Genomic DNA, 26,407 nt, shown 5'->3' with positions numbered 1-26,407 from the left:
AATTGCAGACCTCCTACACCTTGAAGGTGACCAGCAGCATTTTCAAAGGCCAATGTGCTGGCCAGTCTTGTACGGGAATCACTGTGCAGTCTGCACCAGTGTCTACAAGCATTTCAATGCGTTTAGACTCTCCACCCCCATTGACATTACACCATAATTTGGGTTTTTATTTCCCAATAACTTGTACTCGGGCGACTGTGGGCCCTTGTTTTTTGATGTTTTCAGGTAAAGATGGCACAGGGATAGCTTGTGCAACAATTTGTCCCTTGGGAACAAATAGGGGTGGGTGGAAACAATGCAGGCCGAGAACGAATTGCTCAGGATCTGATGTTGTCATTCCCGGAGCAATTTCGATCTCTTGTGGTGTGTGTTTGGTGTCCCCAATGACGATGTACTTACAACGAATCCGGTTCCAAGTACCTTTCAGTTCAGGATTTACAGACACAAAATGCCAATCACTGTCCTCCAGATGGAGTGACTCAGTCAGCTGCAACCTGTAAGGCTCATTGATAGAAGACGTGGTTAACACAGGATCACCTAAATCATACACAGTCTTTGAAGCACCTGCTTCACTTACACAAACATTAATATTATCGCGCGCTTGATTTGTTGTGCTACCCTTATTCCCTTGGCCTGCTCTTTTTGTGTCTGCGCGCCTGGCAGGCCGGCGCTGGCTCTTCAGTTTTTTTGTTGTTGTTGACCCCCAGGGAGGGCTTGTAGTTCTCCTCCCCTGCCATTTCTAAATTCATCAAATTCCCTTTTCAGGGGGCACTGGTTACTCCAGTGCCCTAGGTTGTTACAAAGCAGGCATGGTTTTGTGGGCTCAACCATTGCTGGTCTCCGCTGCTGCCCAGGGTACTGCTGTGATGAGGGGAAAGGCGCAGAGCTGGCAACGGCGACACGCTGAGGTGGTCTTGGCAGCAGCCTTGGTCTGGTGTCTTCAGCTACACTCATCAGAGGGACTTTCCTGTTACACACTAGAAGCATGTCCTTTAACGTAGGGGTAGGTTCGAGAGGAAGGCTCAGGATTGCTGCTTGACACTGTTTATTAGCATTTGTAAATGCCATTTCTTCTAAAATTGCTTCTCTAGCATTCTCTTTTTTAACTTGTATTTCAATAGCTCTAGTTAACCTTTCTACAAATTTCAAAAAAGGCTCTGATGGTAGCTGTTTAATTTTACTATAGGGCTCAAAAGGCCCCTCAGGTTGTAGGGAAAAGAATGCTTTTTCAGCTGCTTCCTTTACTTTTTCGAGTGTTTCTGCAGGAATTGCAGTAGCTTGGATCGAGGGAGAAGACCATTGGCCCTCACCACAGAGGTGCTCAATGGTGATAGGGTTACCACTGTTGTCTTTGGCTGTGTTTGGATCAGCATGCAAGCCTGGGAGAGCATCTTTTAGCATTTGTTTCCATGCTATTTCCCATAATTTAAATTCCGTGGAGGTCATGAGACAGGAAAAAAGCTGTTTTAAATCATGTGGAATCACTACAGTCCTACTCAATTCAGAATTTAAAAGGCCACGGAAATATGGACTGTGTGGACCATATTCTTTATGAGAATTACAGATCTCTTTAATCAATTGCCGTCCAAAAGAACTCCAATTAGCAGTTGGGGCTGTCCCTCCCTGAGCTGCAGGCTGAAAGGTAACAGGAGCCAGTGACAACATGGGACTATGCATTGGGTCTGCTGTTCCCTGCTCTGTATCCCTTGAAACAGAAGCATTGGGATCACAGCTACAGGTTTGGGGGATGGCAGTGGGTGTGTCCCCACCGTGGGAACCCGGGGAGGAGGCGGGGACGCAATGGGGACAGGGGGCGGGGACAGGGGGCCGGCAAGGGGCGGGGAAACCGTGGGAACAAGGGGCAGGGTCAAGGGGCAGGCAGGGGGCGGGGACACCTGGTGACATCACGTCAGCAGACGCCCCCTGGGAGGGGTAGAGGGGTGGAGCTGAGGGTATTGCAGGAAAGGGAGGGGGAGGGGGGAAGGTGTCACGAGGAACAGGAGGAGAGGGGGATGGAGCTGGAGTTTTGGGATGCTTAAGGGGATTTTGGGAAGAAGAAGACCAGGTTTGGGAAGATGCCACGTGGCATCCACCATCTTGTGGACCCCCTAGGGGCTGGGGGCCATTTTGGGTATCACTGCTCTCAGGAAAGCTAACACGTGCTGTGGGTTTCAGAGGAGGGGACACAGGGGATTGGGAAAGGTTCCACGCAGCCTGGCCAGGGCCTTGTGGACAGGGCAACTCAGGCATTTCAACAGACTTTGGGCGTCGACTTCCCAATGAGTTTGATCTGTTTAAAATACCAAGTTTTGGGTAAAGAGGTTTAGGGGTTTTAGAACTAGGAGAGGGAGAAACAGGGAGAGCAGAGGTACATCGCTTTACATTTGGCTTTTTCTCCATTTCCTTTTGTTTGAGCAATGCTGTTCGAATTTGTAAACTCCAAAACACAAATTTAGCTGAGGGGGCATTGCTAGATTGTCCTAAGGTTATCAATTCATTTCCAACTTTATCCCAGAATTGAATATTGTGGATTTCTTCAGGGGAGATTTGTGGGAAGTGGAAGAAAAGCCATCTTATATTACAAACTCTTTCAATTTTCCCTTTGAGAACTTCACATTACTACTATTGAAAATGCTAACAATATTATAATACACTCCTTTTTGTACAATGCTGAGTTTTAAACCCATGTTAGATGTAAAAAGCAAAGTACTAAATCCTGCCTGACCAAAAACAAAGCCAAAATCAGCTACCGATTTCAAGAAAAAACCACAGATGGAAAGGGATAACGAGCCGACAAAAGCTTCACAATGCAGCTGTATATACTGCTTTTAAAATTCCCGGGCAGCAGCAGCAGGGCACGCCCTGCCGAGCAAAGGCAGAAACAAAGCCTCCCCCCCCCGCCGTGGAATGCACCCCCCCGCGGAGCAGAGAGAGCAGCTACGCCACGTGGCAAGCCGAAACCGGGCCCCCCCTGCGCCGCGTGTGCAGAGAACCCCCCTTCCTCCACAGAGAGAGAGAAAGAGCGTCCCCCGCGGCAAGAGAGCCGAGAGCCCCCCCTCCCCCGCACAGAGAGAGAGAGAAAGATCTCCCGACCATGTGGAGAGAGCCGAGCCTGCAGAGCCAAGAGGAAGAGAGAGAGAGCTCCCGCGCGAATTCCAAAAGACAGCAAAACATGCGGCAGAAAGCTAATAGCTAGAAATCAATGAATTCCCGTCTGTGGGGCTGCGCAGCCAAAAATGCAATTGCAAAAAGGAACAGAACTCACGGCAGAGTCTGTTTTTGAGCTCCTGCTCTACCGAGAGCAGAGATACTCACCCGAAATGGAAGCTGTAGCTGGCTGGGTACAGGCAGGTCTCTTCACCGGAACAGGACCTCTCTTGGGCGAGAGAGGCTACCCTGTCCTCCGTCTGGAAAATCTGCTCACCAGAAAGGAGCTGGGCTTTCCAGAGGCGCTGAACAGTCCACGAAACTTCTTCTGGGAATATTCCCAAAGTCTCTAGCTGAGGGCGATGCAACCAAAGCCCCTTTCAGCTGGATGCACATCTGCCAGAAGCTTCTCCAAGGTGCTGCGGGTCCGTCTTGGGCTGCAGAGTCGCTTTGCCCACCCAGGGACGCCAAATATTGGAAAAAAAAGCTCCCGATATTACCAGTTAGATTGTGCCTGGGCCAGTCTGACCCTTGCTGCTGGGCCAAAGGCAGCAACTGCGGTGTATCACCCCAGAGATACCTTGGCTTGCTGGTGGTTGCAGCTGGGCACTGAACAAGTCCAGGCTTGTAAGGGACTCTGTTACCTCAGGAGGGATAGCTTCAGGCGATGGTGAAGAGAAAAAGGAGAGGATTCTGCTGGAGGGTTTAATGTCCAGAGGTTTATTACATGGTTACAGAGGTCTGAACGTGAGGAGCTGCTCCAACAGAACCATGACCGCATGGTCTGATGACCTTTTTAAGCTCAGGGACAGGGGGAGGGGAGGTACAGGTGAGCCACCAACCAGGTGAGAGGGGCAGGGTCTCAGGGGAAGATGACACCCAGACAGGCCAATGACCCCTGGGCCTGAGTGGCATCCTTTGAACTTGACCAACCACACGACGCCTTGCTGGAATGTTAAGTCTGAGTGACAGGACTCACTCAGAATGGGGGCAAGGGGGAAGGGAGAGAGGTATTGGCACACCTGGGAAAGTGACCTGGAAGGCCAAAATGGGACAATACAGCACACCACAACATCCGAGGGTGGCCAGGGCCTGGCCCAGGGAGGGGACACTGGGGTGTTCCAGGCCCTTCCGGAGGCTCCAGGTGAAGATCCTCAGGGCCGCGTGCAGCAACTTTGGGGGCACACAGCGCCGCACACCCCGGTGTGGCCTGGTCACGGTGGCCATCACATTGCCCAGAGTGGCCACCACGGACACCAGAGCTCCAGCAGCTGGGGAGGGGACAGCTGAGGAGGGGACAGGGGAAGTGTCAGGGACCTGGTGGCACATGTGGCCTCTTGTGTGGCCCCTGTGCCCTTCTGGGATCCCATTTGTCCCTTCCCTGTGTTGCCCAATTGATAAATGACACAAAACTCGGATAAGTTTTGTGGGTGCTTTATTAAGGGCCCGGGGAACTGGGGGACTCATGTCCCGATGTCCGAGCCCCCAAATTCACGTATGGGTGCTTCCCTCTTATACATGCGATTCACGACAAAGTCTCCAAGAAACAGTTTCCCGTTTCCCTTGCCTGGTCACAGACCCCTTGTGATACATTCCTTGGTTCACAAACAAGATAATTAATCCTCTGCTATCTTATTCTAAGAGCATTGTATGCTGCCTCCAGACAGGTTAGCATTCTTACTTTCCTGCACTAGTTTAATTATTTATTAAATCCCTAAGACTGCCTGCTAGGTTACACACAAAACCCAACACACTTTCAACAGCTACAAAACTACTTAACAAACCAGTTCACACACAACTCACTATAATTAAATATTTTGCTAAATTTCATTTTTTTTCCAACACCTGGAGGGCTCTGCTATCCCCTCTGTCTCTTTGTCACCCCCTCATCACCCCAGCCACCCCCTACCACCCTCCCTGCTGTCCCTGCTGCCAGGCCCTGCCACCACACTCGTAGCCTCTGAGACAAAGTAAAGATCCATTCTGAATTAGGTGAAGTGTCTAAGAGAGGTGAAAAGTCTGTGAGGCCAAAGCTGAAGGAAGAACTCGCATGCCGAGACAGCAAGGAGACAGAGAAAGAAAAACAGAAAAGACCACAAGGTCGATTTGCCCCCGACTTAGAAATTCCTTTGATAAAGAAGAACTGGTGCTAAATGTCACACGGAATGAATATGTATGAACTTATTGTGAAACTGTATGCATATGCATTTGGAAGGGGGATAAAAGAAGACCCGAGGTCTTCAGAAGTATGCATGCCTTGTTTGGGGACTTGCGTCCGGCACGCATCGTAAATAAACATACCGGGCTTTACAACTTTTATAAAGTTGTGAGGTTTCTTCTTTTCTCCGCAAAACATTATGGCGAGCCAGGCAGGAGTTCTCTGTCCCTGCAGGGGCGGGGGGGATAGACGGACCTCCAAGGCGCGCCCTAGGATTTTTTCCTGGTGGGGCTCCGCTCGTCTCAGCTTGCCACCTGTGAGGACAGACAACGACCTGCTGGCCTGCGGAGGAAGATACGGTATGTACTGAGGGGCCCCAGGGGAGGGAAAGGAGAGCAAGGGAGTAAACCACCCAGAGACATCTGGGTATAGCTGATGGAGCAGCTGTATTAGAGACGGGGTTCATCGTTCTGATAGAGCAGACCGCAAGCGGTTCTGGGGGTGAGCCGGGTGAACCCGTGTATGTGTGTTGGGGGTTCATAGTTCTGATAGAGCAGAACTGTTGAGCCCGTGTGTGTTTTGTTTGTATGTGTGTGTGATGTCCGGACACTGTGTTGCTGTATGGTTAATGTGTGCATTGTGTGGTCAGTGCACTGTGTTTCTAATTGTGCAAGTGTATAAGTGTATGGTGTATAAAAGAGAATAAATCTACAGTGCCGGGGGGGGGTCAGTACTACCCGTGTTTGAAGCAGCCGAGTGAGGCCTGAGGCGTCGGCTGCAGCAGGCTGCGGGGGCAGGGACAGAAGTGCCCCACAGAGAAGCGAGTGGAAGAATGTCAGTGATGGTATTTATAGTGTTTAAATGTAGTGATTTGTGTAGATCTGGTACATTTTAACCGTGAGTATGAGTATGAGCTCAGAGAGTTCCTTTGCCTTGGATGTTTGATTTTGATTGTGTCCAAGAAAATTGATGTGAGTAAATGCTGAATTATGGTATGCTATGTTGTGTTGAGAAAAGTGAGCACTTTGAGAGATATGCCCTTTCCCAGTGGTTTTGTGTAGTGATTTTCTTCCGCTGCATTGTGGTAATTTGATTCTCAGATTGTATAGTAGTGTTTGTGGAGATTTTAAGATTTTGTTGCAACAAGAGTGGCATTTTACATAGAAGAACTATAGTACGGTGATTTATGCTTAATTACGATAGAGTTAAAGGAATTCCAAGAATCCCTCCCCCTCACAGCAATTCAAGCCTTGGCTCTAGCGAATTTGAGATAAAGGGGGGGTGGGGGTGCGAGTGGGCATATCAGAGTTTCGGTTGTGACTAGCAACAGCCTTTTTGCAAAGCAGTAAAACAAGTGTAAGTAGACACAGGGCTTAATTAGATTGTGCAAGAAGAGAACTAGAAAAGACTGATATTTTGTTTGATCAGAACATAGTGTCTCTATCACGTTTTTGATTAGCATGCTGTGTGAGGTGACAGTGGCTGTCCCCTGGGCACAGGGACAGCTCTGGCTGCCCCGTCTCCCCAGGGAACACGGGAATGGCCTGTGAGCAAAAGCTGGATGTGCAGTTATTATTGCAGTGCGGTGTTTATGAGAAACACTGGTTTTGCTGTTCTAGTAAGTGTCAGGGCACATGTAAATTAGAGGTTTCTGGTCAAGCGGATTCAGAACCTAAGGTCTTAGAACTTGTGTATGTGGGAACCACATCTGATACCTGCCACCTGGAGCTGTGTGTATAGGAGGAAAGTTGAGAAACTACTGTGAAGGTCTGTAAAAAGGTTTGAGTGGAAGCGAGATAGGGCAAGGAGAAATAAATAATGAGAACTGACCAGAGCAAAGAGGTTCCTAAATTAGCCCCTTTTGGGAGGGGCTCACTGGGAGAAGGCTGCCAGTAGCAGCAGCTCAGAAAATAAAAAGATTTATAATACTTCATTGCTGTTAGTACTGTTTTAAAATAGGAGGATAAATGGGATAGAGTTTTGTATGCTGAAATGTCTTTGTGTTTTAAGAAATCACCCAGATTTCTTGAAAAGGGAAAACAAGGCAAAGAGAAAGCAAATCAAACATGTTGTTCAGCATGCAGCATAAGATAGCAACGTATGAAATCAGGCAAGGATTATCATGCTGAAATGCAAAGCAATCACAGTTCACAAAATGAGTACATATGATTTGCTAAAGGTTCCTCCCAAGGTAAGGGAGGAAGGGTAAAGATGACCTCCCCAAAAGGGAAGAATTTTTGTTGACACAAGGGCCATATATTCAGTTTTAAATAAAACTTTAGTACCTGTGAAGAATGTTTATGTTGCAGTGTGGGGAACAACTGAACAACTGGCCAGTCTGAGAAGGCATCCTTGTGCAAACCTTTAAAGTAATATGCGTACTATGTGTACCTAAAAGCTTTTGTACACTTCGCTCAATTTGCTAAACATTCTCAAATGAGAAAGGTTACTCTGGAGGCAAATGATATAAAGATGTTAGGCTTAACATTAACAGACACTGAAATTAAGAAAGACATTAGTAAGGAGATATTAGAATAAGTAAACAAGTGTTTCCAAGGGTATGGGCCTCTGCTGTACCAGGGAGAGTGAAAGATGCTCCCCCATGAGCATCAAGTTTAAGGAAAGAACACAACTAGTGAGAACTGAGTACTACCCTCAAAAGGAAGATAAGGAAGGAATCAGTCCAATAATTGATAGTAGTGGATTGAGGGCTGTCAATAAGATAACACAGAATTTATACCCTGTGGTAGCAAATCCATATACTTTACTAACTTGTTTAACACCTGAGCTAACCTGGTTCACTGTTTTAGGCCTAAGAGATGCCTTCTTTTGCCTCCCTATCCACAAAGCCAGACAGAAAATTTTTGCATTCAAACACAGCTCACATGGTCCATGTGCCTGAAGGCTTCAAGATTCCCCACTCCGATTGGAGAACAGCTTGCAAAGACCCAGAGTCCCGGGAAGTTCCACAAGAGGAAAGGAGGCTGTTGCAGTACGTGGATGATCTTCTAGTAGCCACTTGGACGAGGGAAGCGAGGGAAGCCTGGACGGTAAGCCTTTTGAATTTCCTAGGACTCCAAGGACGCAGAGTCTCAAAGAAAAAGGCACAGGTAGTGAAACAGAAGGTAATCTACCTGGGGTAAGAAGTGAGTGCTGAGCAGCAGACTTTAAGGCAGGGAAGCCCTATGCCAAACCCTGAAACCCCAGACAATGAAAGAACTCCGAACCCTCTTAGGCATGGCAGGGTGGTGCCGGCTGTGGGTTTATAGTTATGCACTGCTCGCCAGACCCCTCTATGCTCTTATTGCCAATGGAAACAGAGATCTCCAGTGGACACAAGACACCACATGGGCCTTTCGCCAGCTAGAGAGAGTGCCCTCATGTCAGCTCCAGCTTTGAAACTTCCAGATGTAAGTATTTTTCCCACGCAAGGAATTGCCCAGGGAATACTGGCTCAGGACTTGGACCCTTACTGAAGGGCAGTTGCTTACTTCTCTAAGCAACTAGATGCAACAGCCAAAGGATGGCCAGGTTGCCTCACAGCTGTAGCAGCAGTCGTGCTGAATATTCAAGAGACATGCAAGTTTACCCTGGGACAAAAATGACTGTGCTAGTGTCCCACACAGTGTCCGCAGCACTGGAAGTAAATGGTGGCCACTGGCTCTCACCACAGAGGTTTCTGAAATGCCAGGCCATCATGGTAGAGCAAGACGATGTAGAGATAGTGGTGACTAATATTGTCAACTCAGCTTCTTTTCTCAGTGGACACCATAGTTGCCTCGAGACCACCAAAGCTACCTACTCCCGCCGCCCAGACTTAAGGGACACTCCTCCGGACGATGCAGAGACCTGGCTCACTGACAGGAAAGCGACATTGCAAAGTTCACGGTGACTACCTGTAGAGAGGTAATCGAGTCTGGACCCTTACCAACAGGTACCTCTGCACAGAAGGCTGAGATAATTGCCCTGACCTGTGCCCTGGAAAGGGCAAAAGGGAGGAGAATAACCATCTACACAGACCCAAGGAATGCATTTGGAGTCACACATGCACATGGAGCCATCTGGAAAGAGAGGGGACTGCTGACCTCACAGGGAAAGAAGAGACAATCCAGCTGCTGGAAGCAGTTCAGCTACCTGAAAAGGCATATTAAGGAACACTAGAGAGTGAGCTTAAAATTGGAGGAAAGAAATGAGCTGGCGGATGGAGAGGCAAAGAAAGCAGCAAAGGGTGAGGTACAGATTTTCCTCGAAGGTAAGCCATAATACAATAATACTAACCAAAAGAGACGTACAACTGCAAGGGGTGGGCTACCATTGAAAGAGAGCTAGGAATCCCTTCCCATTTTCATGGTTACTAGTGAAGGAAGGGCACTAGAAAACACACTAGGGCCTAACTACTTAGAAGCCTTTTATAGAGTGTGGCTCCTTTTTCGAAATGACCAAGGCTGCGAGTGATACAGAGTGCATTACACAAATCTGATTGAAACAATCGTTGTATCGTTGTCAGGAATTTATATGCCACTATCACTCAGGTAAGCCTGTGATCCTTGCCTCCAGACTAACCCCAAAATACGCCCCCGGCCAAAACTCGGTCAGACTGGGAGAGGCCATGGGCCTGTACAGCAGTGGCAAATTGACTTTTCAGAACTCCCAAGGAAAGGGGGGTATCAGTATTTACTGGTATTGATAGATACATTTTCAGGGTGGCCAGAAACATTCCCCACCAGAACTGTCAAAGCTCAAGAGGTGACCAGATTATTTTTATAAGGAATAATACCACGCTTCAGAGTTCCAGCCACGATATCCTCAGATAAAGAATCACATTTCATTTCCAAAATAGTGCAACAGATTAGTAGCCATCTGGGCATAGATCAGGAACTTCACACCCCATACCACCCCCAATCAAGCGGCCAGGTGAAGAGAATGAATCATTTGATTAAGCAGCAAATCATAAGACTGGGGCAAGAAGTTAATCTACCCTAGCCCAAGCTCTTCCACTAGCACTATTGCAAATTCAAACTAAACCTTGAGCTAAAGGAATGCTGAGTCCTTTTGGAATGCCTTATAGAAGACCATATAGAATACAAAGGGAATGTCCAGAATGTCCACCTACACGGTGGCATTAAGCAAACAGCTCAGAGTAATTGAGAAACATGTGGCTGGAACTCGGAGCAGGGAGTTAGATAGCCTGGGGATGATGTATATGTTAAGTCTCTTACAGAGAAGACTTCGGAACCACAGTGGGAGAGACCACTGCGAGTACTTCTCACCACCTTCACTGCAATCAAAATCAAGGAGCAGAATGCCTGGATCCATCACTCTCGGGTGAAGAAGGCCCAGAAACCCCTTAAGGAGTGACGCCAGGAGACAATGAACTGAGATTAAACTTACTCGGGCAAAATGAGTATATTGCAGTCGGGAGTAGCTCATATTTTAGTTTGTAGAATTGTATTGTGTGTAATCATAACTGAAGTTTCAGAACTTGAGAGTACCTCTGTTCAAAGTAATGCTAAATGGCCTTGGTCCCTGGCATTTAATCAGTATACTGGATCATAGGAAAACCTTCTGAGATAAAAGATTTAAACATATCTACTGTAGTCATCCACGAGAATCAGATATGTGAGGAGCAAGAATGGCAAGAACAGGAACTGTGGACTCTTCAAGGAATCAGAGGAGAAGAAATCAAAGTAGGGTGCCAGGTCATCAATAGGGTAGCTTATGAGAGACCAGATGTAATTAGTGTCTGAACCTCCCCTGGTGTATATAAACACCAGGAAGTCTGTGATAACCTAAGTGAATCAGACTGTTGGTGTAATTTCACCTTGATACAGGCTGTAGAAGTGACCTACCTTTGAGCTCGAATTAATATCAGACTTTCATTTGAATTCAAAGTGGATGTGACTGAACAACAGCTATTATTCAATCCAGAATGGTCTCTCAAATGTGCGGAGTTGATAATGCAAATTAACATCTCAAAAATCCAACCAGCCCGCTCCTCCTTCCTAAAAACTTCCTTTGAGGGCTGGACAACATGGTTACAAAAACAGGCATATCTCAGGAGCAGAACAAGAAAGGAAGGAGCCAGCTCTCCTGGTGCCTAAAACCAGGAACACCAAGAAATCAGTTTCCTTAGGTCATTTTCCAAGCCGGTTGGCTGAACACTCAGGCAATGACTGGTAAAGGGTGCTGAACTGCAGGTGGTAAATTAACCCAAGCAAGGAAGGTGATTTTCTTTATTTATAGCTATCCCCTTTCCTACTGAGATTTGGATCAGTGATTGTCCCAGTCTGAGGCAGTTGGATTCTGCTTAAAAGAGGTAGAGAGAGACCCCCCCTCAGAGCTCAGCAGCAGGCTGTAGGATTTTGAGCATCACTTTTGTGCTGAGTGTTTCAAGTAGCAGAAACCTGATCCCAGTTTCTTCTGAGGCACTGCAATGAATTTAGGCTCTTCTCTCAGACTTCCCCTTCATTATTTACTTGAGGCTTGGACCTGAAGCTAGGGGCAAGGTGGGTGAGGTTTCGTAGACCAGGAGAGACATTCCTGCTTGCCACACATCTGGGAAATCAGGTGCTTTGGAGGGGGAAGGAGATTCCTGAGGTCTCTACATTTCAGAACAAACATCTGCCTCAAATATGACCTAAACCTCTGTCAGATACACTTGTGAAGTGTGTCTGAATTTGCAGTGTGAGCCCAGCACATCCCTCTGGCAGGGAGGGATGGTCATAAACAGAAAGAAGTTCCTGTTCCCCATAACAAACATCTAACTGGCATATTAGGGACAAGATTAGGAGTTTTAAATGGAATTGATTCAGAAATACTGGTGAATAAACTGGCCACTGCAGCAAGTAGCCTAACAAAATTGAAGCAGCCTTTATAGTAATCTCTATTGGCATTAGGAACTAGCCAGTGACAGATTTCAAAAGTACTGCCAAAGTAAGGAAGTATGAAAAGGCCGGGGACCAAGACCACACGTTGATAGTAGAAGCACTTAGTATAGTGCTTGAGAACTGTTTGTGCTGCTGTATGCTACAACGAATAGCTGTACTAACATCTTTGTCAAAAGCACATGGTGAAGCACTAAAAGACACTGTTGTGAAGGTTTTCATTAAGTAAAAGAATTTACTTATTTCCTAGGAAAGGGGGGAATGAGACAGAGTAAAGATCCATTCTGAATTAGGTGAAGTGTCTAAGAGAGGTGAAAAGTCTGTGAGGCCAAAGCTGAAGGAAGAACTCGCATGCCGAGACAGCAAGGAGACAGAGAAAGAAAAACAGAAAAGACCACAAGGTCGATTTGCCCCGACTTAGAAATTCCTTTGATAAAGAAGAACTGGTGCTAAATGTCACACGGAATGAATATGTATGAACTTATTGTGAAACTGTATGCATATGCATTTGGAAGGGGGATAAAAGAAGACCCGAGGTCTTCAGAAGTATGCATGCCTTGTTTGGGGACTTGCGTCCGGCACGCATCGTAAATAAACATACCGGGCTTTACAACTTTTATAAAGTTGTGAGGTTTCTTCTTTTCTCCGCAAAACACCTCTGCCAGCCTCTGCTGTCCCTTCTGCCAGCCCTCATGTCCCCATTCCCCTGTGTCACCCCCATCCCCCCCTGCCCCCACACCATTTCACGTCTCCCCTTCCTGCCACTGCCTCCTGTCCCCTTTGCGACCCCCTGTCCCCTCCCACCACATCCCCCATCTCCCCCCATTCTCCACTGCCCCTCACCCCCAGTGTCCCCTCTGTCCCCCTCTCCCCCACCCCATCGCACCTCTTGGGGCTCCACGCTCACTGGGGACACACTGGGGATGCTCTGGGGACACTCTGGGGGTCGAAGGAGCCTCGGGATGTCCTCAACGGCTCTTTGGCACCGCTCGGCCACCCCACAGGCACTGGGGCAGGCAGGACCACCAGTGAAATAGACCTTGATGATGTCATCAACTGCCCCCAGCAGGTGATCCTTGGCCAGGTGCGTCTTGGCCTCCCACAGCTGCTCGGCCACGGCCACCTTGGCCACAAAGTCCTCAGGGACATCAGGGGACGCCTCATTTGTCCCCTCCAGGGTGGCATCGATGTCCCTGAGCAGGTGCAGCAGCTCCCAGGGCAACGCGGTGGCTTCGTCACACGCGGCCACCAAGCGCTCCAGCAGCCCCAGGGCCGCCTCCACCCGCTGTCTCACCATGGTGGCCCTTGTTGCCTCGCTGGCAGCCACCCTGGCCTCTCTCCTCACCTGGGCTTCATGCCCGGCCACCACCTCGGCCCCCTCCTCCCTGCCCAGGGCCTGACCCAGCTCCACCATGTTTTCCTGAGCTGTCCCATCATGGGCAGCCTCGTTCTGCAGCTCCCTGGCCCGGGCAGTGGCTGTGGCCGCCCTGTCGGCCGCCTTGGTGGCCAAATCCCTGCAGGCGTTGCGGAGCTTGGTGGCCGCCCTGGCCAGCTGGGCCCAGCTGTTCACAAGCAGAACCACCGACCTGTGCCACTCGCTGGCTGCCATTGTCACACGCTTCTGGGGGGGCCATGGGGGTTTCTCTCTGATGAACAGGGCCCGGCTCCGGGAGGTGACAGGGTCTTCATCATCGTAGGGGACATTGTGGCGCCACCAGGGGACTTCACTGCAGTCCCGGATGGCCTGGAGCTGCCAGCTGAATGACCATAGGTGCAAGTACATGTGCCTTGAGGGCGTGAGCAGCAGATTCATCTCATCACGACTGGGCAGGGTGGCCAGCAGCTTGCCCAGGATGGCCGCCATTGTGACCTTGGGTTGCAGCAGGGCCTGGGACAGCTGGGAAGGGGACAGTCAGGGAGCTGGTGCCATTTGTGGCCTCCTGGGGTGGCCCTGTGCCCCCAGTGGGTTCCCTTTTGTCCCCTGCATCCCTCTGTCAGCCTCTTGTTCCTTCTGCCACTCCCTGCCCCTCCCTTCGCAGCCCCTCCTGCCCCCTGCCTGTCTGCTGTCCCCTCTGTCACCACCCTGCTGCCACTGCTGTCCTCTCTGCCACCCCCTGCCACCACATTCCTAGCTCCTGAAAACCCCTCCTGTCCTGTCTGTCACCTTCTGCCAGGCCCCATGTCCCCACCACCCCATGTCCCCCAAATTCCTCACTGCCCCCTCCCCATCATGTCTCCTCGCCTGGCACCTCACCCTCACCCGCCACTCACTCCTGTCCCGTTTACGACCCCCTGTCCCCGCCTGCCACCCCCCAGGATCTCCCATCCCCCATTAGCCCATCCCCCCCAGTGTCCGCTCTGTCCCCCTCACCCCCCCCCCCCCCGTCGCACCTCTTGGGGATCCGTGCTCACTGGGGACACTTTGGAGACGCTCTGGGGACACTCTGGAGATCGAACAAGCCTTGGGATGTCCTCGATGACTCTTTGGCACTGCTTGGCCACCTCACAGGCACTGGAGCTGTTGGGACCATCAGTGAACAAGAATTCAATGGTGTCTGGAAGAGTCTTCCCCAGGTGATCCTTGGCCAGGCAGGCGTTGGCCTCCCACAGCTGCTCAGCCACGGCCACCTTGGCCACCAAGTCCTCAGGGACAGTGGGGGTGCCTCATCTGTCCCTTCCAGGGTGGCATCGATGTCCCTGAGCAGGCGCCGCAGCTCCCAGGGGAACACAGTGGCTTCGTCACACTCGGCCACCAAGCGCTCCAGCAGCCCCAGGGCCATCTCCACCCGCTGTCTCACCATGGTGGCCCTTGTTGCCCAGCCACCCTGGCCTCTCTCCTCACCTGGGCTCCATGCCCAGCCACCACCTCGGCCCCCTCCTCCCTGCCCAGGGCCTGACCCAGCTCCACCATGTTTTCCTGAGCTGTCCCATCACGGGCAGCCTCGTTCTGCAGCTCCCTGGCCTGGGCGGTGGCTGTGGCAGCCCTGTTGGCCGCCTTGGTGGCCAGATCCCTGCAGGTGCTGTGGAGCTTCGTGGCCGCCCTGGCCAGCTTGGCCCAGCTGTTCACAAGCAAAGGCACCAACCCCTGCCATTTGCTGGCTGCCATTGTCACATTGTCGCAGGTGGTCCGTGGGGTGCTCTTGGAGGCGGCCAGGGCCTGGCTCAGGGAGGTGACAGGGCCATCATCGGAAGTGACATTGCAGTGCCACCAGGCGGCATTAAGGCGGTACAGGGTGATCTGGAGCTCCTTGGTGAACTCAATCAGGTCCCAGTACAGGCAGCTTGGAGACAGGAGCAGCAGCAGCATCGCGTCCAGGCTGGGCAGGGTGGCCAGCAGCTCGCCCAGGATGGCTACCACAGTGACCTGTGGCTGCAGCAGGGCCGGGGACAGCTGGGGAGGGGACAGGGGAGGTGTCAGGGACCTGGTGCCATTTACAGCCTCCTGAGGTGGCCCCCTGCCCCCGAGGGGTCTCCTCTGTCACCTCCGCCTCTTTCTCAGCCTCCTGTTCCCTCCATTCCCCTGCCCCTCCCCTCGTAGCCCCTCCTGCACTGTGCCCCTCTGCTGTCCCCTCTTCCACTCTGCCCGCACACTGTTGCCCCTCTGCCACCCCCTACCACCGCACCCATAGCCTCTGCCACCTCCCATGTCCCCATCCCCCTATGTCTCCCCATCCCCCACTGCCCCATCCCTCTCTGTGTCTCCTCCCCTTCTCTGTCACCTCCCCACTTCCTGCCACTCCCTCCTGTCCCCTTTGCGATCCTCTGTACCCTACATCCTCCATTGCCGCCTTCCCCCTCCCCGTGCCTCCTCTCCCTGCCACGTGTCCCCTCTGTCCCCACGTCCCCCCGCATCCCCCATCCCCCTGTCGCACCTCTTGGAGCTCCATGCTCACTGGGGACACATTGGGACACTCTGGGGATCGAACGAGCCTTGGGATGTCCTCGATTGCTCTTTGGCACCACTCGGCCCCGATGCGGCAACAGGGACTGTCGGGACCACAACCGAAATAGAAGTCAATGATGTCTTGAATTGTCTACCGCAGGTGATCCTTGATCAGGCGGGCGTTGGCCTCCCACAGCCACTCGGCCACAGCCACCTTGGCCACCAAGTCCTCAGGGACATTGGGGGACGCCTCATTTGTCCCCTCCAGGGTGGCCTCAATGTCCCCAACCCTAAGCTGCAGCTCCCAGGGCAACGCGGTGGCTTCGTCACACGCGGCCACCAAGCGCTCCAGCAGCCCCAGGGCCGCCTCCACCCGCTGTCTCACCATGGTGGCCCTTGTTGCCTCGCTGGCAGCCACCCTGGCCTCTCTCCTCACCTGGGCTTCATGCCCGGCCACCACCTCGGCCCCCTCTTCCCTGCCCAGGGCCTGACCCAGCTCCACCATGTTTTCCTGAACTGTCCCATCATGGGCAGCCTCGTTCTGCAGCTCCCTGGCCCAGGTGGTGAATGCCTCAGCAGCCACCTCCCTCCAGGTGTTGCGGAGCTCAGAGGCCTTCCTGGCCAGCTCGGCCCAGCTGTCCACAAGTGCAGTCACCAACCCCTGCCACTTGCTGGCCACCATTGTCACATGGTTCTGGGAGATCCAGGGCGTGCTCTTGCAGGCAGCCAGGGCTTGGCTCAGGGAGGTGACAGGGTCATCATCATTCACGGTGACAAACCTCCTGTTTCTTGCCTGGCAGTTCCTGGGATGGGGCATCAGGAATGCATTTACTTGAGTGTCAGTGGCACTGCAGAGATGCACTTGATGTAAGAATCCTCTGAAAAAACACAGGCAGACCACACTGACTCTAGAAAATGGCCTGTAAAGCTGGTGTCTCCATTTGGAGAAGCAAAATGGGCTATTTCTGATGGAGGTTCCTACTAACAGAGTCAGCCAATGGAACTGGCTCTCAAGGTGAGATCATTTGGATGTTGCAGTGGTTGTGGCAGCCCCAGGGTTTGGGTTTTTTGGCTGGCATAGCAAAATGAGCTCTGAGCAGCATCTGTGGCAGGGAGGAAAGTGCCCCTGGAGCTGGGGCTGAGGCCCGGGGTGGATGTGAGCCTGTGTGGGTGTGAAGGGAGCTGGCAGAGCGCTGAGTTTGCTTTCCCTGCAGGCTCGCGCTCTGATCCGGCAGAACGGGACCCCGCAGCTGCAGGAGCCCCGGCGCCTGTCGGCTCTGCTGCGGGACTGCCTCGAGTGCAGCCTGGAGCCGGACAAGGAGCGGCGCTGGGCTGCCCAGGAGCTGCTGCAGCTGAGGGCCAGGGGCTGCAGGGGAAGCAGCAGCGCCAGGGAGGGGTTTTCTTGTGGGGCCCCCTCCGACAGTCTCCAGTCTGGCTGCGTTCCACACACAGAGCAAGCAGAATCCTCGCCTGCTGTGGCTTGGCAGGCTCCTTTGGAGCTCATCTGGGCCTGGTGCCCCACAGCGAGCAGGGACATCTTCAAGCAGCTCAGGGGGCCCAGAGCCCTGCCTGACCTGAGCGTGGATGTTTCCAGGGAGGAGGCACCTCCCACATCTCTGGGTACCCTCTGTCAGTGTTTCCCCATTCTGCTGGTTAAAAAATTCTTCCTTAGATCCAATCTGAGCCTGCTTCCCTCTCCTGAGTTTCAAAGCATTTGCCTTTGTCCTGTTGCAACAGAGCCTGTGAGGAACTTGACTCTGGAAAGTAACAGTTCATTTCTTTCCTTTGTATCCTTTGGGCAGCACCCATTTTTATCATCAGCCAAGCCTCTCTCCAGCCTGACCCCTCTGATCACTGCAGCAAAGCAACTGAGGGAGAAGCGGAGGAGATGAAGCCCTTGAGGACAGCTTTCAGTTACAGTAGTCAGGACAACTAGTTAGTTATGGTAGTTAGCAGTGGTAGTTAGTTATGGTAGTTAGCACGGGTAGTTAGTTATGGTGGTTAGCACTGGTACTTATTTATGGCAGTTAGGACAGCATGTTTGTTATGGTAGTGTTTTGAATAAAAACTCTCTTAACCCTCAGCTGCCTTGCCGTGTCCCTTCCTCCTCCCGCTGTGCCTCAGCTGCCCGGAGCAATGTGAGGGGAGAGCGGGCCCAGCCTGGCCCAGAGCTGAGCCCCAGCAGAGCCCTGGCAGAGCCCAGAGCAGCCTCGGCCCCTGCAGAGTCAGCCTGGAAGGAGGCGCTTGGAGCCTTCTCGCCTGCACCCGGCTCTTGGTTACAAACTGGGTGTGCTGGAAAATGCCACCGGCTCTGCATGAGGGCAGAAGGGGCCCGGGGAAGGCCCAAGTGCTCCATGCAAGGGAAAAACCTGCCCTGGGTTTGTTATAAATAACTAGGTAGTGTTGCTTTTGCTATTAGGTATTGACTTCTGCAATCTATTCTTAATCACACTGATTTCGATAGAGTACATTTTGTAATCACTTCTGACTATTTTTGGTGTAATATAATTTGTCAGCTTTTTGTGGCCAATGCCGTGGCCCCTGTGTAGCTCATACTCTCAGAACATCATTTATGGATGACATTTTAGTTTTGTGGACAGTGTGAAAGACATATGTTATAGTTTTGGCTTTTGAAAAATATTAAAGTGGATGTCATGTGTTGTGCATTAGAATGTTAACTTTTGCACAAGTAGCTGTAGTTGCGAAATAATAACTAATACCTTTATTTTTGTAAATAACTGACAATAACACTTCACAGATATCTGTGAAATAGCTGATGTTCATTTAAAGAACTTGTGGAAATAGCTAAAACCATCTGCATGGTCAGATAACATTTAAGGAAGGGATGTGATAAGAACATTGTCACTGACCCTTCCACTGTCAATAACTGTCACCTGCTGAAACCACAGAAAAGGGGCCCTTATGAGGGAGTGACACAAAACCCTCAAAACAGCAATCCACGATTCCTGCACGTGATCTAAAATGGCAAGTTGGGGGTCAAACCAACCTAAAGAATTCCTGGAACAAGTAAATGAGTTCAAAGAAATGTTTGAATGTGTATAACCATTATGAAGAGTATTTGAAAAATACAGTGGAAAAACTAGACAAGAAGAGTTGCTGTGGTTAACCAGTGTGCCTCTGGCCATCGCCGAGCACCCAGTGCTGTTACTGATTTGCCCCTTATTATTCCTTATTAAACTTAGAAAAATTCTAAAGAGTGAGGCTCATTTCTCACAAAACCCAAGGTACTCACCCCTTCTTCTTCCCCCAAAGCCAAGATTTGTCAATCCTAAACTTTGTCTGGACAGAGGAGAAGGAGGCTGCGAGGAAAAGGAAGATGCACTGGTGTGGAGGCACATGGGAGTCTCAATCTCCCACCCGTGGGGGACTGGTCCCCAATAAGTAGAATAGATTTCAAGGTTATGGTGAGAAGCTTGCTTCTCCCATAGATCTTTGCAGGCACATGCTGATTTATGGAATGTTATGTTACCCCATTGGCCCGTTGGCCTAATTACCCTAGTTCAACCCCTGTTACCCATCTCTGGTTAGTCCCTAGAATGTTCTCTCTCTCTGTCCCTCCATTGGCCCTAATTTAATGCATTCCTCTGCCCCTGATTCCCTATTAGCTGACCCGACCCTTAACCCCTCCTTTGCCCCATTTTCCCCCATATCCATTGGACCCTGACCCTCAGCTCCACCCTCACTACCCCATATAAAAACCCCCTGTGCCCTCAGCTTGCACCCTGTCTTTGTCCCTGGGCCCTGTTCAGCTCTGTGCCCTGCTCCTGTACCAATAAACCCAGTTTGCTGTGGATCATACCCAGACCCATCCTGCCGACTTTGTCAGCTTTATAAAGCAGCCGTGAGCTTCGGGCTCCGGAATGCCGGATGCTCCAAGGGCCTCGGCAGTGCCAGGACGCTCCAGACTGGGACAGCCAGGCAGGGCAGGAGGAATCACTGCCCCTTTCCGCTCTCTGCTGCTCCATCTCCCAGCCCAGCACCGCTGCAGGACAGCCTCACTGCCAACGCCATCCTGCCAGGGATGGACTGGGGGGATCTCCTTCCGCTTCCCTCTGGCATGGAGGCAAATCCCATCTTCTCCTTGTCCACCCTCCTTCTTCTCCTCATTCTGTCCTACATCCATCCATGTTTCTTTCCCATCTCCTTCTCCCTTGTTCCTTCTTGTTCCTTCCTCTCCTCCTGCCTTTTCCTTTTCCCTTCTCCCTGTCTCTTCCTCTACCATGCACTGAGCTGCGGACAGAGACCAGGGAGAACAAATCCCTGCCACAGAACCTCGTGGAAGAGGCCATTTGGAATGGCTCCATGGCGCAGGAATCCAGTGGGGAGGAAAAGCCCCAGACATCCCACACGAGGAGGGGCTGCAAACCCAGCCTGGGGATCTGTGAGGAGGTAAAAGCTTCCCTGTGCTGGGAAGGGTGTGGGGAATGTGAGAAGAGCTTCAGGCAGAGCTCAGCCTATTCCTGGTGCCTCCAAATACGGCAGTGCCGGATGCAGAGACCCATGGGGGTGCAGAGATCCCCCTGCAGATCCGTGGGGCTGCAGAGATCGCCCTGCAGATCCACGGGGATGCAGAGATCCCCCTGCAGCCCCCGGAGCAGCCACGCTGCAGCACGGCGATGGCTGAGAGGAGGCTGTGACCCCGCGGCCAGAGGGCCCCGCTGGAGCAGCCTGTCCTGGCAGGACCGACCCCGGGGCACAGTGACCCACGCTGCAGCACTTGGAGGGGGCTGTGCCCCGTGGGATGGACTCGGCTTGGAAAAGTTCCTGGAGAAGTCTCCGGTGGGAGAGAGCCCAGGGTGCAGCAGGGGAACGACTCCTGTCCCTGAGCAGAGGGAGAAGCCCCGGGGCATGAACTGAGCCCGGCCCCATTCCCTGTCTGCGGCCCTGCCGGGGTAGGAGGCGCAGCTGGAAGGAGGGAGGCGTGGGGGAAAGATGGATTTAAGGCTCTTCACTTACTTCTCATTATCCTGCTCTGAGTTTTTGGAGTTTTCTGTCAGAAATCTCTCCCCTCCCCCGCTCATCCATAGGGGTTTGGGGCGGTTTTCTCTTTTTGGGGGAAATCAAAGCGATGCACTGACGCTCCTAATTAGTGGTAGGACAAGTGTGGCTCCAGGGCTTCCCGCTGAGCTGGAGCCACCGGAGCCGCAGTGCCGGGAAAGCCGTGGCGGGAGGTGCGGAGAAGTTTGTTTGTGTTTTCAGCTCAATCCCCTCGGGCCCGGGCTCGTTCCAGGGCTGTTCCTCAGCTCCGGCTCTGCCCTCACGCAGCCCGGGGGGCCCAGAGAGCGCGGGGCGGGGCTGTGCCGTGTGCAGAGCCCGCCCCTGGCTGGGATTGGGCGATGATGCCGTCAGTCGTGGTTGTGGCGCGCTGATTGGCGGGAGCGGGGCGGAGCAGGGCCCCGGTGGCGGGCTGAGGGCGGCCGTGGCTGGGCAGCGGCGCCATTGTCGGAGCGTGTGTGCGGTGCCGTGAGCGGCGGCAGCGGCCAGAGCGCGGTGAGGCGGCGGCGGAGCTCGGAGGCGGCCGCAGCACAGGTGGGAGCCGCGCTGGGTTGTGCGGCACCTCGGGGCTGGCTGCGGGCCTCGGGGGCGGCAGGGGGCTCGGGCGGGTTCGTTGTGCCGTGTCCGGCCCGTGTTGCCGCTGGCATGAGGGCGCTGCGAGAGCGGCTGCCCGCGGTCTCCTTGCGGCCGCTGCCTCGGCAGGAGCCGCTGGCGGAGCAGCGCTGGCTCGGCCCGGTTGCTGTGGCTGGGACAGAGGGGGCTGCCCCGTGCCCGGGGCTGTGCGGGGAAATTGCCGTGGCCGGAGGTTTCTGTGCGCAGAGGAGACAGAGGAGTCCTGTAAAAGTGACTTTATTGCTTAGCAGAGGGAGAGGCCGTGGGGCATTTGCCGTGCGCTCTCTGCCATTGTTGTAGTTCGCAGCCTCCTTTTTATCCTCATTTTCCCAGCCTTATCTCCCTCTTCCTTTGCCCCCTGGCTGAGATACTTGGAAGGTTTAGACCTCCCGATCCGCCAACTGCATGTCCTCGTTAATGTGCACCCCCACTTTTGTATAACAGCCGATATTCACGGCTCTGTTAAATCTTTACTCTTCTGGAAGTTCAGGAATTTAGCGGGACTTTGTGTGAGCAGCAGTCCATGTTAATTAGTAACATTTATTGAAGCTGGTGGTTTCGCCCGTTGCTTCCTTATCGACGAGTCCCTGGCCCCTCGCTCCGCTGCTGAAGGAGCTGCACTCTCAAGGTGTGGAGCATGGTAAAAAGATGAGAGTTGCTGTAGCACATAAGAGGGGAAACAGCATTCGTTTAACCCATGGTCTGTCAGGGAGCCACAAAACCGTGTCCCCTTCCCATCCTTTTCACCTTTGGACCAACACATGAGCTGCTTTTTTGTTTCCGTTGTTGTTTTGTTTTTCACCACGTTTTTTGTCTTCTATTTGCCAACAGCAGCTTGAGTCATTTAATTTTCCACAAACTCCTCTTTTTTTCTGCTAACAGATGATCTGATCCCATCCCATGGTTAAGTGTTGTGTTCCTCATTTCAGTGGATTGGTCAGCAGGAAGGTCAGGAGCTGGAGCTGTCTGGTTGGTTATTCCGAGGGCAGCTTGTAATCTAATGATGTCATTGGAATGGGAAATGTGTTCTGTGACTCCTGATATGAATTAGTTCGGGTTCCCAGGGTGTTATAGGATTTGTTCTGCTGGCCTTTTATGTTTTCCCCATTTTTGGCCGCTCTCCAGCCAGGGCTGCATCAGTTAGCCGCTTTTCTCTATTTAAATCATCAACTAATTAGATTCCCAACTGATTTCCCTGAATTTTTGGTGGAAAAAATCCCCAGTGCTCTACTATGCCATATATAACACAGACAGTGACAGCACATGTTGGAGTGGGCAGAGGGATGATTCCCCCCAGTTATTTAATATGAAGTTTTCCCAACATCCTCCATTTGCTGTTTCCCTTTGCAGCTTCACCCGTTTCTGTTGCAGGGTCAGATATCCTCCCCCTGGGCTCTGCCTTGAGCTGTGCAAATTCCATCAGTGCAAGCAGGCAGAGTGAGGGGCAGAGGGAATCAGCCCAATTCCTGCCCCAGGCAAGAGACCCAGGTGCATTGTCCACCCTTTGCCCAGCAGTGTTCATTTGCATTTCTAAAGCTCCTCTGCAGGCTGCCTGGAATGGAGCTTCTCTTCCAGGGCAGCCATCTGGTGAGTAACATGTGGCCCCCCAAGAATCTGCTGTGTTTTAAAAAAAAGTATTAACTATTTACAAGTTCAAAGTATTACTGTTAAAGCTCTTCAGTTCTACAAATGCCCCATAAAGGAGAACTTGGAAAAACCCAGACCAAAAATTGATTCTCACACTTCTGTCCCAAACCTACCTGACAATATAAAATGGGAATATTATGAAATTTTTTTCTCATGTTGTAATTTTGTCACTGAAACTGCAGGGAAAACAAAATTTTTCCAAGAATCTCTTTAGCTTTAGGGAGTCAAGGCATTCCTTGGTTCTGGCCAGGATGTGCAACAGAAATAATTTCTTTCACAAATAGCCCGGCTGTGCAGAGAAAATCATTCCATACCATGTGAGTTTTACTAGATTTTTCCTATACTTCATGTTTTCTGGACCAATTAAATCCACTGCTTTAATGTTCATTGCTTCCAAGTTCTGTCAGTTTTTAGTATTTGGTTTCCTGTTGGATCCGGATTTCTTCCCCTCTGATGTGAATTCGGTCTCCACACTCCTGGATTTCCTTCTCAGCCTTTTCCAGCCCAGGTGTCTCCAGCTCTGCGGGGGGGCAGTGTCTGGGGTAGCTGTTGGTTGCTGTTTGCTGCTGGGCAATGTTGATGTTTTGTTGCTGGTCGTCATCTCTGTGGGTGTCTTTTGGGCTATTCCCCTTCTGTTCAGATGTTAATCTCATCGCCCTTGAGTGGTATAATATCCCTTAAATAAAACCTTTAAAATTCCTTTCCCCAAGGCAAAGAAAACCAAGCCTGAGTAGAGAAATAAGATTTAAAAGAACCAAACACGGTATATTTTGCAGCAGTGCAGTGGCAGGCAGCCCAGAGTGTGGGTGTCAGTGAGCCCCAGAGTGGAATTGTGCCGTGGTGTTCCCCAGCAGCTGTGGCAGTGCAGGCCCAGCCAGCGCTGAAGCTGCAGCAGTGGCAGCAAGGCTTGGCCCCAGGGGCTGGAGATGGCAGAGAATGGTGGCCAGGATTGCAGAGGATTCCAGGCGAGGATCTGTGGGCAGGCGCAGGGGCTTGGCCCGCTGTGGAGCCCTGGCTGCTGCTGCGTTGCCTTCAGGGCAGGCTCAGGGGCGGCCTCCCATCCTCCTGCTGCGGGCGGGAAGTGCAAATCTCCGGGGCTTCAGAGCCCTTGAGGCCAGGCTGAGGGGTCCCCCCGTGTTGAGCTGTGCTGGCGGCTGTTTCTGGCCTCAGGGACACTTGGCATGGGCCCCATGGCCACCAGTGGTGCTGCTTTGCACTCCTTAGGCAGGAGCCGATGCCCTGGCTGGGTGTTGGCAGCAGTGCCAGGGCAGGCTCTGTGCCAGCCCAGCTTCCTGTGGGAGAATATCCCTTGATATCTGCTCCAGTGGTTGCTGAAGCAGTGAGAATTGCTTTTGCCCCCCTGTTAGGTGCCATGGTGTCAGCAGAAGATGTTGAAGCCTTCCTGCTCAGGGCATTTCAGTGCCAGGCTCTCACAAGCACCCGCAGCTCCGTGCGTTGAGCTGAGCATGGGGCGGTGACCTGCGCTGTGTCTGATTGCCCTTCCTTAATAACAGCCTGTCTTGTTGCTCTTTTCCCTTCTGCTGCCCTTGCAGAGCCATCCAGAAACACATTTTCTCCCTCAGGCCAGGGAATGTCCCATCATCAATCTGTCCCAGCCTGGGTCTGGAGCTCTGTCCCTTGAGTGCAGTCCTGGGTTCCTTGCCAGCCCCTCTCCAGGCTGTTCAAACAGGAGGCTGGGTTAAACCCTTGCCCTGTCCTCAGTTCTAAACCCTCCTGTGCCATTGAACAAGTTTCATACTGTAATAACCGAGCCCTGCTCATCCATTTAGAGGCTCTTTTGGTTGTCAGACCTTTAACTTGAGGCCAGACTTGAACTGTAGGAGATCCTATATATAGTTAAATATTTTAGCGCAAGAATTCCTTTGGCAAGACCCTGTTTGTTATCCACCTGTAATTCAAATTCTTTTTCTCTGTCTGGAAGGCCCAGGCCAGCCACCTCAGTTAATCTTCATTTTAACACTTGAAAATTCTGTGTTTCCTCCTCCTGTCCATCCATCCAGTTATTTGACTGGCAGGATAGGAGTGTTCTAGGGAGACATCCCTGGCTCCAAAAGCCCTACCTTTAACAGGGACTCAGTACCAGGCTGTGAGCCCTTCCTTCCCTCTCTTGGAACACGGCATTGTTTGTCCTGGTTGATTTAAAGTAATTTGTATAGGCTCCATATCTAATTTTCCCTCTTTCCCTGGGGCTGCCCACACTTTGGGGTTCACTTCAGCATGGGCCTTGTCAGATTTTGGGACAAAGGTAGAACAGAGCTAGCCTCTGTATCCCTTATACAGTATTCCTGGTTTAGGACAAACTGGGGGAAATATCCAAAAGGGAGTCCCCACAAAAAACAAGCCTCCAACCACCACACCCCCAATACTGAGTTCGGGAAGGAATTTCTCGGAGGAGCAAAGTGGAAAACAAAACCGATTTATTGACAAGTAACAAAAGAACACTCCCCAACACAAGAGAAAAGAAAAGAAACCAGGCAGTGTTGTGGAGGGTGCTGAGCTTCTCTTGCAGACTCCGGGGATCCCGGATGTCTCAGGTCAGGTCCAGAGCCGGTCCAGTATCTTCAGGGGAGGGTAAGAAAGAGAGGACGAAAGAAAGGAAAAAAAAAAAAAAAAGAAAAAACAGTGCAGAAAGCAGAAAGCAGCAAAGGGAAAAAAAAGGCAGCTATCAGCTAGGCCTAAGGCAGTAGCAAGCAAGCAAGCGGGAAGCAAAGCAAGCAGGCCAGCCAGCCAGCCAGCAAGCGGCAAGCCAAGCCAAACAGCCGAAAGCGAAAGTGCCCCAGTCCCCCTCACTCCTCCCTCCCCACCCCACTGCGGTAAGACGGCCGGGGGGGGGCGGGGGGAGGGGGGGAAGAGAGAGAGAGGAAAAAAAAGCACAGGTGCCAGACACAACATACGACACTGGGATAAAGGCTGTCACCCCACGGCACAGTATTAAAATCCAGCTCTCAAATTCCTTCCTATTTAATTACAATCACAGGAGGAAGAAAAACCAATTCCTTTATTTCAAACCTATTCCCCCCAGCTTCTAATAGTAGTTGA

At 51.8% G+C, this 26,407-nt stretch overlaps 1 pseudogene; it reads right to left on the bottom strand.

Annotated features, from left to right (window-relative positions):
- The window catches only part of LOC134432688 (zinc finger protein 883-like), a 133,096-nt pseudogene that overhangs the window by 90,415 nt on the left and 16,274 nt on the right, over window positions 1-26,407 (bottom strand).

The sequence above is a fragment of the Melospiza melodia genome (genome assembly GCF_035770615.1).
Source record: "Melospiza melodia melodia isolate bMelMel2 chromosome 7 unlocalized genomic scaffold, bMelMel2.pri SUPER_7_unloc_1, whole genome shotgun sequence".
Lineage (NCBI taxonomy): Eukaryota > Metazoa > Chordata > Aves > Passeriformes > Passerellidae > Melospiza > Melospiza melodia.
Note: the sequence above shows the minus strand (reverse complement) of the source record. Positions and strands in the feature narration are given on the sequence as shown.